At 39.0% G+C, this 13,756-nt stretch overlaps 1 long non-coding RNA gene across 1 annotated transcript in view; it reads right to left on the reverse strand.

The window, feature by feature from the left end:
• The window catches only part of LOC126088769 (uncharacterized), a 1,027,531-nt gene extending 1,014,495 nt beyond the window's left edge, over positions 1-13,036 (reverse strand). Inside the window, exon 1 of the long non-coding RNA XR_007520128.1 lies at positions 12,940-13,036. This is a non-coding gene — a long non-coding RNA (uncharacterized LOC126088769). The remainder of the gene's footprint in view (positions 1-12,939) is intronic.
• Between the last annotated feature and the right edge of the window lie 720 nt (positions 13,037-13,756).

Here is a 13,756-nt window from a genome sequence, read left to right on the forward strand (position 1 = left end):
TTCTGGACAGAATTGTATTTCAGTATTGCGTTTTAGTGACTAAATTTCGATATTTACGTCTATAATTTGCAAATCAAGATGAAACGCGCAGCAGAGGTAATTTTTCGTCGCGTCATATACTCGTATTAAATATTTTTTCAGTTTGGTGGAATCGGAGGAGAATAACTTTTTACTGCCTGCGTACGAGTTTCAATTAATCTAATTTATTAACACAATACTTGCCGTAACGCTATGCAGGAGTATGCAGAATATTCTTGAATCTCTCATTAAAAACCTTTTCACGAAGCTTTAAGCGGAGGTAATCAGTGATTTTATTCTGACCTTTCAAAGTTCAGATTTTCGCGAACTCTGCAGTAGAGAAAGTGTTATAGAGAATGACACGCATTATTCCACAAGAAAATGGAATTGTAAATCATAGGAATTTTTCTCTCAGTAGGATTCGATGATAAATAAGATGACGGTGCGCTTATTATGACAGTGAATTTGAAGGAAAGCATAGCGGTAGATTACTGTCACAACAACTTCGATTTTACATCTGATACATTCGAGGTTGCATGATACCAGCACCATTTGTTTCTGGAAAAATCAGATAACAGAGAGACTGGGGCGAATTTTTAATTGTAGCAGCTCATAATTTCTGGTTTCCTGTCAGTGGGATTCATTGTTAGATAAAGTATTTTCAGGAGTCAGGGAAGCATTGAACCCTGGATCGTAATGGCAAAGAGATACGTAAATTGATGACGAACACCTATGCCTGAACCTTTTCACTATTTCCTGACTTGATTCTCTTGTTAGTAGGATGTCCTTTCGGCAGCAAACGGACACGGGGGACGATTCCACATTTCCTGCGAAACCATTTGAAAACCTTGCTCAGAATATTACCTCGAAAAGCCGCTCATGCAGAAATATACTACACTTATTGGTCACCGACTCATCTGAGGTCTCTGAATGTGTATACTTAGACAAGAGTCAATGGTCAAGGTGCAACTGCAGCAATGTTGTACAGCAACGTATTTAAAAAAAAAGCAGAGAAATTTACAAGTTCATTAAATGGAAACAGTAATACTCCTCAGACACGTAGCAGTCCGTTTCTCCTTATGAACCATGAAAACGCAACCCACTAACAATCAGCAAAGAGGCATAACACAGTTAATATGTTCTCATGCTTCATCTGTGAATGAAACAGTAAGCATGTTATACGGGACAATAAAAAGCATCGTCTCCCATAAAATTTACGAAGCACAGATTTAATTTAGATACAGTAAGATACGTGATGTTCGTTTTCAATTACGTTCGAGAAACGAGTATACAGGGAGCGTCACGGAAACAGCACGGTTTTGTATTGTGTACTACGGCTCAGGGGTTGGCCTCAGAGTGCGGAGGGTGGACTTGTTCTGTCTGTTAGACTGAGAAGTTTAGTTGTCTTGAAGCTGTGGAACGTGGAGCATTGTACGTTCACTCTCTGGTGATTTTTCATAAACAACGAGTCTGTGATGCAACGTGATTTTCGCACACATTTTAATATTCCTGTTGCAGATCGCGACACCATTTTAATATGGGCATGGGAACTTCAACACAATTGGCCTTGTGATGAAGAAGAAACCACTTGGCCCTGTCAATACAGCCCGTACTCCCGAAAACATGGGCGAGTTTGGACGTCCGTGATGCAGATCTCTAAACGGTCAGTCCGCTTGCGTGCTGCAAGTTTACTAACTACCGAGTAAACAATGCGAAGGATTCTGTACAAAGATCTTCATTATCATCCATACAAAATTCAGATATGTCAGTAACTTAGTTAAGGTGATTGGTAACACTTCGGGCCTTTTGTGAAACCTCGCTTGAAACCACGGTGAATAATCATCACTGGCCTCCTTACTTCCCTGATCTAAGCTTATGTGACGTCTTTTTGCGGGACTATCTCAAGTCCCGAGTTTATGTTAACAAACGTCAGAGCCTTGGAGATTTGAAGAGGACAAGCTGGGAAAAAAACGTTTGTATTCCACGTCAGACGGTAATTGACGCTGCTGCGAATTTTCGTGAACGGCTACAATTATGCATAAACACGAATGCCCAGAACTAGAGGGACGTGATCTTCAAAACACAAATGAAACAATGGAATTCCCAACATACGCTACGTAGTGCCACAAATAAAAATATTTTAATTGAAGATGACCAAGTGCATCTTATGTGAAAACCATGCGATTCCCTTGACGGGCCCTATAGAACCGAACGGAGTGGTGCAGTTGTAAGAGACTACAATCGTAATAGAGAGGATTGTGGTTCCACCACCCAGCGGTATAAAATTAGATTTTCCGTAGTTTACGAAAGTCGCTTAGGGCAAATGTCAGCAGATTTGGAGAATTTTTGTTTGTTTTATACGACAATCTTCTTCTTTGTACATTTGGCCTACTGAGAAACGCAGGAAACAAGTAATTATCTTTCTCCGCCGATAAATTTCTCAGTCTTTCATTAAGGCTCTTCCTCACTGTTTCTGGATTGTATTCCTAGCATAGTACTTTAGTCTTCCTGGTGCTCTTTGAATTTACCGACCATCGTTCCTTTTTGTCAATCCTTATCTCGCCCGTACCCCTGTTTTAATTTCTGAACCCATTTTGTGACCGTTCTTAACTTGGAACTGTATTTGAAAATGTTATTTCTTAATCTACTCTTGCTCAGACTTGTATTGTGTTCATTGATTCTAGTTTTTACGAATTTTCCACCGAAATATATAAAATATCTTTAGATCTAAACTCAAAATTAAAAGTCATTTAGTTAGCCAGAGAAAATACACAAAAGCAGTAATATGGCTATAAATTTTCGGGATGGCGTCTCAGAGGGAATTTTCCATAAACTGACACACACATTAATGCAAATAGACCACTTCCGGATATAAAAAAATAAGTGTTGTAAGGACTTTCGCGTTATAAGGAACTGAACATGTAATATTTCCAGTTCTGCGTAAGTTTTTGGCCCGCAAGTTCATTGTTTCATAAGAACAAGAGACGGTTTATATTTCCGACTGACACATTATCAAACTTACAAAACAGCGTTTCCTGAATATTAATTTTATACAGACGTGAGAGATAGCACCGGTAGCTAATCTCATTCTATAAGCTAGTTTTTAAACATGTGTTTAGACGGGATTTAAAGTCGCATCTGCGTGTAATGCCTTGCGCTCTTGACACTTAACATTTTCAACTTTTTTTGCCAGCCACCTGCAGTTCTCGAAGCCAGACAATTATTAAGTGATTTGCATGGCATTTTCAGACTGAGGTAAAAAGCAGTTTTAATTCTTTCCGTTCTGGCTGATCATTCTTCTCAATATCAATTGTTCCACAGCGACAGTAATATAATACCAGTAGTTATATTTTCATATTCACTTTTCTTAAGCGTATTGTCTTTTTCCTTCTCTGCCTGAATGTACAGATCATGTTTCCCTCTTCCTCGCGCTTTTCATTTTTTACGCTGAAGAATTTCCTGTCAATTTTTCACTGGTCTTTCTATAGTTCTTTCATTTTTCCTTTATTGCTACTCGTAAATGTCAGATGCTTTGAACCATAGAGAGCTTCTATCTTTGCAAATATTGTGTAATGCCGTGACCTTACTTTTTTGTCTCTATTTCACGTTAATCTAGATTCATGTTTTTAAATCTTCCGTCATTTGCAACTTCGTATTCACACTGAATACCTTGAGCCCTCTCTTTCTCAGTTTAGTAGGAAGTAGATCATCCGCGAATGTAAGGCACATCATCTGCAGCCATTGTCTTTTCGACCTAGACCTAGACAGTTAGTCTCCTTTCCTCCTTCATTCATTACAGTCTTCCGTACTCTACTTTTTTCAGCACGAGGTTAAATGTGACTTGTTACGAATCATTGCCTTGTCTGACTCAATCTTCATCTCGAAGGGTTCAGAAAATTTCCCGTGAACATTAACATCTGATATTTTTATTGGCATTATTTCTTTAACTAGTGTTATTTTTCTCTAACATACGTGTACACCATCACTCTCTAACACCTTATAAACCTAAGTATCCTACTTAGAATAATCTTCATTACAATTAGTGTAATTTCTGATATTTTTATGAGTTAAAACACCTCTGCCGCACATTTTACGGCAACAAATTGAATGTTATAGTATTTGGCGACCACTGATTAACTTTCTGCAATACAGCCCATCACTGGAAATAGTAACTTTTCTCAGCTTCTCTGACCTACTTATATCCGAAAGATACTCCGTGTTCAGAGAATTATTAACAAAGAGATGGTAAAAAGATAACATGCCACACACAGTCAAGAGGACATTAATTTTTGGGTTCCTTGTGAATAGTAAATGATTTCATAACTAGAATATTAACACACATGGGACTCACATTTGAAATTACATGGAGCTCTCCGCCGGATATTGATCTGTCTTGAAAGTGACACAGTGTTTTCTACCTGTTACAAATGAGACAACGGCCGATTAACAGAAAATTTTTGCGCTCGTTCTAACAAGGAAACAAAGTAGTTGTCTTTCTGTATCAGGTGATTTCTACGACATACTTACAAGCATACTTACAAATTTAGCAAACTGATTCGACAGATTTCAATGTGAAAAGTCTGGAATCAATTTAAATACATTGCTGATAGTATTTGTTTATCTACTCACAACTACGTTTCTGTCACGTCCAACTTTTAAATGACACATCAAACAAAGAGCAAATGCGTGACTAACTTCGACAGTGAAACCGGTTATTACGTCAAGTTTACGAGAAGAAACTGTCGTCTCATCTTCCTTTGACGGAGCACAGAACGCGTAATAATGATACGTCTATTTTGAAAAAAAAAAAAAATTAACCAAGAGCAGCCATTAAGTAAAAGGTGTTAGTGAGGACATCTAAGAAAAACTTAGTCATCCCCAAGAAGCCCCACGCTAATACCCTGTAACACCGCCCCTAATCTTGATAATGGTCTTATTTTGACGTGGAAGAGTCCACAAGATTCTTCAGCTATATCATATCCAGTTAAGCGACTCATTTACGATTCGATCCCGTAGACCTATCAAACTGCGGAGCTGTTGGTTGCTACGATTCACACGCTATTCCCAGTAGTTGCATATATTTTGTATGGGATTAACACAGGGATGATTTAGCGAATCATTCGAGGTGTGATAAGGCGCCTGAGTATTCGTCAAACAACGTATATACGCGTACAGCTCTGGGCACGGCTGTTGTGAGCTTGGAAGACGGCTGTGTCCACAGCATACCCGGCACGAACAAGTAGAGGAAAGCACAACACGAGGTCACTGAAAACGTTGAAATAAATACCCTGGGTTCAAGATAATTTGAATGGGAAGGCGCAAGTGGTACGAAAAACAACCCCTAATACACCACTGAACAGCCGCCGGCCTGAACTACACACTCGAAACACAGTGGTTTAAATGCAACACCGGGCCGTCGGTGCACTTCGCGACTTGCGTTATCCGAACAAAATAAAAACAGAGATTCATCAGAACATACTACACGTCCCCAATCAGCCAACTTGCAGTTTCTGCTTTGTTTGGCTCACTAACGATATGCAGCTTGATATTTCACTGTAATCAAAGGCCATTTCACGACTCCAGGTCCACTGCAGGCTGTTCTCAAAGCAATGTTCGCTTGGCAACAGGTTAAAATGGCCTGCAGTCACTTAACAGCAAAAATTCCTGTCGAGTTTGATACCGAATGCCACTGACAAGCAGTGCCACTCGTCTCCAATCCATGTCGGTTAGGATATTTATACCATCACTATTCTTACGACGTGCTGCGAATGTTACATAATTCCATGTCGATACGTTGGGTAGTTCTCGTTCATAAACCAAAAAATCGAGCAACTTCATTCACGGCGTTGTCATGCGCATGTCAAACACGATACCTTATATATGACGCCATTTCATGTCTCCAAATCGACCCATCTTACTGCTCTGAATCCGTACTACCCGGTGGTTCATACTACTTCATTGCTATGATTTGCATCACGGAGGGAGGGTCACATGACCGCCTTTACCAGTTCGACACCATGTATAGTGTGCTCCAAAGCGCCCGGTGTGCTCTTATAAGGGGCACTCAAATAAAAGCGAAACCGACGAAAAAAGTAAGTAAACTGTTATTTCAAAAGTAATCGCCTTAACTGTTAATACATTCATTCCACTGTGAGACAAGATAATCAGAAACTTCGTGGAAAAACGTTCGCGGTTGCCTCGGACCCATGATAGTACTCAGACGTGCAACTATTCAGCCGAAGAAAATTGACGGTCACAAATGTCTTTCTGCAGGGCTCCAAAAGTATGGAAATCGTATGGAGTGAGATCGGGACTGTATGGAGGATGCGTAAGGGCTTCGTAGCGGAATTCTTGCGAAGTAGGGGAAACAACCTTAGCCCCTATGTTCCTCCTCAATAATACCGATTTCTCCACACGCGATTTCCGTAGCTTTCGTGGCCTGAAGAAAGACATTTGTGGCCATCGATTTGCTTCGGAAGAAGCGGTGCACTCCTGGTATAAGCGTAGTTTCGTTGGCAACCGCAAACATTTTCCATGAGGGAACTGACCGTCTTTTCTCACGGTGGGATGAACTTATTAGCAGTTACAGCGATTACTTTTCAAATAATAAACAGTATACTTACTTTTTTTATGTGACTGCGCCTTATTTAAGACGATGACTAACATTTGGTCTGGGGAGCTTATTTTGCACAGTAATAGATTACATTATTAAAAAATATCTCTTGCTTTCACAATATACTATAACAAATACTTATTTCTCCTGCGTTACGTGTCGTGTAATTTAGCTTAAGCCATCTAGTGACCTCTGTTATGTCAGGAGTATGAACTTTATAGTAGGCAGGCGCCCTCCGAAAAAAGCACTTTACAAATATACAACTTCCAAACCACAAACGTGTAGAAGCCAATTTGTTTGTAAGTTTGTTCATTTACCTGCTGTCCGAAAAACCACAGCGCTATACCCTACTCTGATTAGTAACAATTTCATTTGTCTGTAGCATTACCACAGCACTCAAATTAGAAAACAACTAATAATGAACAAATAATGAAGTAAAGGTCAGGCGTTGCGAAGCTACATATGGATGTCCAGGAAGAGTTCATCTAAGCTGTAAACAAGGGTAAGATGAAGTGATGGTCGCAAAGCTACATCGTACCTCCGGGGAGCGGACAACGCCCGCCCGCGGGAGCTCATCAGGGACACAGCGGGAGGCTCCCACGCGCTACATCTCTATCCTCCGGTAGTCGCTTCCATCCCTCCCTTCCTTAACTTCTACTGAGATCTACGAGCTGGGTGCACATGAGGTATCACGTCACTGACAGGAGCACCTGCAGCAACCGGAGAGAACACGAATACAAACTATATCTTCGGTTCAAGATCACAACGAAAGAGAACTCTCAGCATATTTCCTGTTTTACGCTCTCAGTCCTCCAGGTGGCTCGTAAATTTGAGTGTTAACTATTCTAGAAATCCCCTAAGGCGCACGTTGTATCAGACACGTTATAACAGTCCGAAGAAAACAACTGAACATTTACACTTGCCTTAGATTGTCTTCAGTTACACAGATGTAGTTAGCAAACAGTTACAGTTGTTATTTTCCACATAAATTTTGTTTGTTGTTATTAAAATTTATCAACTTCTATTTTGTGGTAAAGTCCTGACTTAGGTATTTCTCTTCTGTAACTTGGCCGACAAATTTATCCGACGAAATTACAACTTACGGTATATTTTGATGTTTGTCCCAACGTCTTGGTTGTTACATGACCATTCCAATTCAATGGCAATTCAACAGCAGCCATTTACAAATGATCCGCAGATATTTTCTTCCTGAATTCTGTATTTATAATTTCATCTAATATGGTGTAATGTAGGATCTGTCTGCATAGTTTCCTTTCTATGGTCCGCAATTTATTTAGATTTTAGAGCACATATTTATAGTATGGAGTAAATACATCTCTGATTATATCTGTCACATCAGATATGCAGCTTTCTTAGTATAGAACTGCAATTTTAAATGTTTCCTGGGTGTTAACTTTCTTTTGAAGTCACAACTTTTGAGTATATGCAGTCAAGCCATTTAATTTACCTGCACTCACATACTCAACCGAAGTAATACTGTTTCTCAGATAAATTATAGTATGAATACAAGAAACGAAAAGATGAAACATCTGAAGAAACTGCCACAAAAAGCTTAGAGACTTATAAAAAGTGTTCTGTGGTCTGCTTTTTTGTTATGATTATACTAACTATGCAAACTGTAGTATTTTTGTAAGCAGTAATTGGAACTCTTGGGGAAAACATGTACAAGAAAATGTCGAAGCAGATAAAAATACGAAATCTCGTATCTCATGAGACTGTCATCTTATTTCTACAAAACACATTAAACTCTTTCCTAATTTGGGGAAATCCATAAAATATAGGACCCTTGCAAGGTACAGAATGGATAAACTACCTTCTATGTACAACAATTAATTTGTTCTTCATAGAGACTCGAATAACTGTTTTTTGAGAGAAATTAAAAAAAAACGTCATCTGAACAGGCCTGGAAGGCCCAACGCTAACGACCGGCCACCGTGTCATCCTTAGACTTCATTGGATGCAGATATGGAGGGGCATGTGGTCGCCACAACGCGCTCCTGGCCGTTGAATTTTCAGTACTGGTGCCACTACTTCTCACTCAAGTAGCTCCTCAACTGGCCTCACAAGGCCTGAGTGCACCTCGCTTGCCAACAGCACTCGGCAGGCCCAGACGGTGCCCCAACCAAGTGCTAGAAAAAACCGACAGCACTTAACTTCGGTGATCCGACGGGAACCGGTGTTACCACTGTGGCAAGTCTGTTGGCACGAAACTATATCAAAACGACCTCGTAATCATTCGGTTTCATACAGAGATTTTGCGCTATAGAAATTATTGGCGTGAAAGTACAAGAATACCAGCTGATGAAAAGAAAAATGCTTTTCACTGTTTCTGTCACACTTCGAGACACATCTGCTGCAACATTCTTCTTTGTACAAAATCTAATTAACCAAAGGTTACTAAACGCTCGTAAAATATACGATTACAGTTGGTAACAATTCTTGCTTCCCGCCAATCTGGTATTGTCAACACAGGATGTAAAATAGGACATTTTATATTTATTTTCTATGTGATGTGCTACGGTACATACCATTGGAGACTTTAGAAATGTTCTTATCTAGTGCATAAGTCATAAATTATGGTTTGCTTTGAATAAAATACGGAGCAGCACAATTTACGATGGTTTAGTAACAATGTAACATTTTCCCCCTTTAGTCTTCTAGGATTAAATATCTCGTTCGTCGTTATCAAATCCTTCCTTGTTGGCGCAGCGGGAAAGCTAGCTTTGAAGTCATCATGTACAATTAATAGCAAAGTGCCCCTTATCCTATGATGGTATTTAGTAAATTTTGTCACTCATTTAGTAGTGATCCATGCCGTATATGCTTCTCACGAACAAAGAATTACAGTATAAAATAACAGTTAATGTTTTCATACTGCGTTCGATCAACTTACCCATACATAACAGAGATTTCATTATGAAAAAAACCACAAAGAAAAATTAATAGCATAGGTACAATATTTTAGAGATATAACGATTTAAAAATATTTACATGTAGTTATCCGCATTTCTGTTCTGCATTATTTTAAGAAGTACACTACATCCAGTTTCGTACAACAAAACCCATTATCATTTACGAACAAATTAATCCGTTTACTCCTTATTATTTTTCGTAGTTATTATCCTTATTAAAGTTTGTTATTGGTAGCCAGTTCGATCAAAAACCAATAATACCGCTTTTATGTTCAGTATCCGAAGGAAAATTATGTATTTACTTTCGAACACAGCTTGTTAATACCAACCGTTCCTAACCACAGTTAGCTTGCTCACTATTTAGCAATATAATATATGGCATGCATATTTCATTTGTAGAGCGATTAACTAATCAGTTATGAATTACATTGCATTAAGTTAATTTGTCAGTAATATCTCGCTGTTATCAGGTAACTAATATTCTGTCCATTTCTTCTTTGACTTAGAATAATAACAGAGGAGAATCCAGATACGAAAGAGCAAAAGTATCGTTACTGCTGTCTGACAGTCAAATAACTTGTTCCAGTAGTACTTTTACTAATTTTGATTTTGCTTCAGTGCTAAGTACTGCTCTTATTTTCAAATAGAAGAGGTAGGAAATAAATTTCACCACATTTTCCTCATCTAAGTAAATTCCTCTTATGAACGGTTGACATTATGGTAAAAAACATTTCGGCATTGTAAACCACGCTTGGTTGTCATCTGTCTACGTCACTCACTTTGAAAACGGCTGCATGTGGCAAACAGTTCGACAGTTTCATTTCACTGTCACATGCCGCATAGTTGTATCATCTCTTCAGTATATAAAACTTCGGTAAAGTGGCGTAGTATAGCTCAAGTACAACGCTAGCTAGGACGTCTAACGGCCTTCAGGTCGAGATAATGCCCAGATACAATGCAAAAAATTACTCAGATAGCGGGCTGATCTGCGTGTATTATCTTCTTACACTTCAGTAACTGAGCCAATCAATGAGGTGCCGCACACGAGTTTTATGTGCAGTTTTTGCTGCTTCTAGTGGACTTTGATTTCTAATCTATAGAGCAGGATGGAGCTTTTCACGTGCGACGTATAATCACACTTCACAAAATTCTGACCCTTATAAAATTTAAAGAGAGATTCTATGAGATAAAGAAGAATCGTATTGACTGTTCTTTTTAATCATCGGCAGCAGAAAATTAGTTTTCTGACACTATAAATCGCCAAATCAGAAAACAAACATACTATTTTCAGTATTTAAATTTTGGCCAGTAATTTTACAGTGAGGGATATTACACATCACCTGTTTCAATTTTACGTTTCACAGGGAGTCCTGTATGCATTTCTGACAGAGAGTCCAACAACGTAGCGTTGAACGATGCAACTTAATATTTAAATTCAGCAAGTGTAATACTCGGTAATACTCGTTTAAAGATTGCAGGATGTAGATGAGAACTTCAGAAACAATGTAGGTTCCAGCAGCGATAGGCTATTATAACCAAATGCGACGGTATCTTACGTTAGTAGTTTAATGAGCTTCCACACTACTGCTCTAAAAGCGCTTCAGGCCACATAACACTTAGTTTCTTGTTACTGGGAGACATTTATCAAGTCTCAGCACTTTTGTGACAAAAATAGAAGTACAACTCGGGTAATTGTGTTCCACACAAACAGATAAAATTATTGAATGGAGTCAAAATGAAAGCATACAATAAAGAAAATATCTAGAATTACTGCCCTTGTGAAATATTTTCACACGTCAGAAGCAGCAGCATCGTGCGTTAATATGTTAGAAAGTAAAATTGACTAAAGCTAGATTTCACGCACAGTATTCGTATTTGCTACTACACAGTTAGATAATAAGATTCAAATAATAAAAATTATTGAATATTTTTGTTATTATTATTAACAAAAAAACTGATTTTATGCAAGGACATGTACGTATAGTAAGAGTACCCAGGGCAAACAAGAAACACTCGGGAAAAGAAATAATTCCCTCTTAAATAGCCTTTATGTTTTAATGACTAGTTTCTTATGTTTAGGAAAACTATATTGGCCCGCAACCGTATTGAGCTTTCCATTAATTTTCTTATTTTTAGCCACTGATTCATTACTCGACTGTATTAAGTGTGATACACAGACTGAATCAAAATAACTACGTTTGACAATCATAGCCACCGAAATATGTAAATTCCTTATGAGCAAACTTGTTACTTGCTTTTCGAACGTTGTTTCTGCACGAGGTAACTCGTTTGGGCAGTATCATGATAATAAAAATTTATTGAAAAGTGAAAATATAAATTCAAATAAATATGTTGTTCTGGCTCAATTAATTTTATGGATCTGAAACTAACGTAATTTCGCATAAAATAATGCACATAAATAATGCAGAATGAGTAAATGATTCAACAGCATTTCCTTTCAGAAAAACATTAAATGTAATGTACCTTCGTTAATTTACAAGTAAATTCTATTAACAGCCGTTGGCGTTTATATCTCGGACACAAATTTGTCTTCCTAATTAACTGTAAGCTCTTCATTGGTAATTTCCATTTTAATTGTACATTAAGAAAATGTTCCCATCCCATCCATCACCTATATATTTACATTGCGTTTTCAGTGTCTGTATCTTTCGACAGAGAGCCGGAAACTCCGCGACTTATCGTACAATCCCTAACGTAATAGAAGAGCCTAGGGAGTGATTCTAAAAGTCGAAGTCTGATGTTCATAATGTTTTGTGGAGTAAGACGTTAGTTATATTTGCCTCAACGCAGCTTTTCACTACGCAGAACATACGATAACGAACGAAGCAAAACATGGAGAACATGCCCACTGAGAAGGCTTCTGGAACATAGTAACGGGATTCCCACATTTTACTCTACACTACCACACAAACTACGGAAAGGCACTTTTCTTGTTTATCGACTTCAATTACGTCGTTCTACACAATGAGTAACGAGTGAGCCCTGTTTTAAAATGATAATTAAAATTTAATTTCGCAACTATTTTATATCAATCATTTTGTTAAAGTATTTTTGCGCGTCATTTGAGATTTCACCACAGAGTGAAAATCGCCAAAAATTGACAACCAGTTTTCAAGAGGTGCTTGAACTCATTGATATAGATATCTATTACGACGAAAGCTATGATCGTAGGGACAAACACAAAGCAATACAGTTGACTTTTGAGTACACAGTTCAGCTGCTGTATCGATGGCCTAATAGCAAATTTTTGAGAACGTTTACCATGGTCCTTCTCACGACAGTGCAATCTTAAAGCACGGTCGAAAAGTCGTCCGACCGTTCGAAGGCAAGCGCAGCAGCGCGCGGCCGACTTACCTGGGCGGCGAGCGTGCGGAGGGACGTCTTGCGCGAGGTCGCGGCGCAGCACAACTGACCAGCGTGAGCGCAGCGCAGTCCATTCAGTAGGAGCCCGCACCGGCCTGGACGCCTACGCGCAGCGCTTCTCCTCGCCGGCCTCCATTCACGGCTGGCGTTCCTCCCTCCAGGCTGGACTCACTGGACCAGACTTGTCCGAGCGGACAGGCGGAGAGTGGAGGCGCCCGTCTCAAACGACGCGCGGCAGACGAAGGTACGCAGGGCCCAATTATGTCTAACGTCTGGAATATTAACATTTAACGCTTTTAACAATACAAAGGTTTGATGAAATTCACAAAACATATTATTACTTATATTCGTTTAAATCACTGGATACGAACTGGACAAAATCCAGAAAATGACTGTCGAACTACGTATCATATAAAAGTGATGCTTCCATCACCCGTCAGTAGACGCTTTCTGTGACCTAATGAATGTTGTCACTGGAACGGGCGTTATGTCATAAGTTTTAGTCTTGCCTCCTCCCTTACATTGTGTTGAAACTTTGACTTGTTTTTTTACAGTTCAGTAGCCATAGGATGAATTTCACGTCGGTTTTCCTTGGAGTGCTCTGAATCACTCAAGTCATTTGGCAGTACGATTGCTATTAACAGGACGTGGCCATTTTCCTGCCACAATCTTGAGTTCCGGTTGTAATGATATCGTCATCGAGGGAAGATGGATGTCAAACGCTTCCTTCCTTTGCTCTTGTTACAAACGTAGAATAGGCGAAATGTAATACACTGACAGTAAAAGCCAAGCAAAATCGGGAAGACTC

Source organism: Schistocerca cancellata, chromosome 1 (assembly GCF_023864275.1).
Source record: "Schistocerca cancellata isolate TAMUIC-IGC-003103 chromosome 1, iqSchCanc2.1, whole genome shotgun sequence".
Taxonomy (NCBI): domain Eukaryota; kingdom Metazoa; phylum Arthropoda; class Insecta; order Orthoptera; family Acrididae; genus Schistocerca; species Schistocerca cancellata.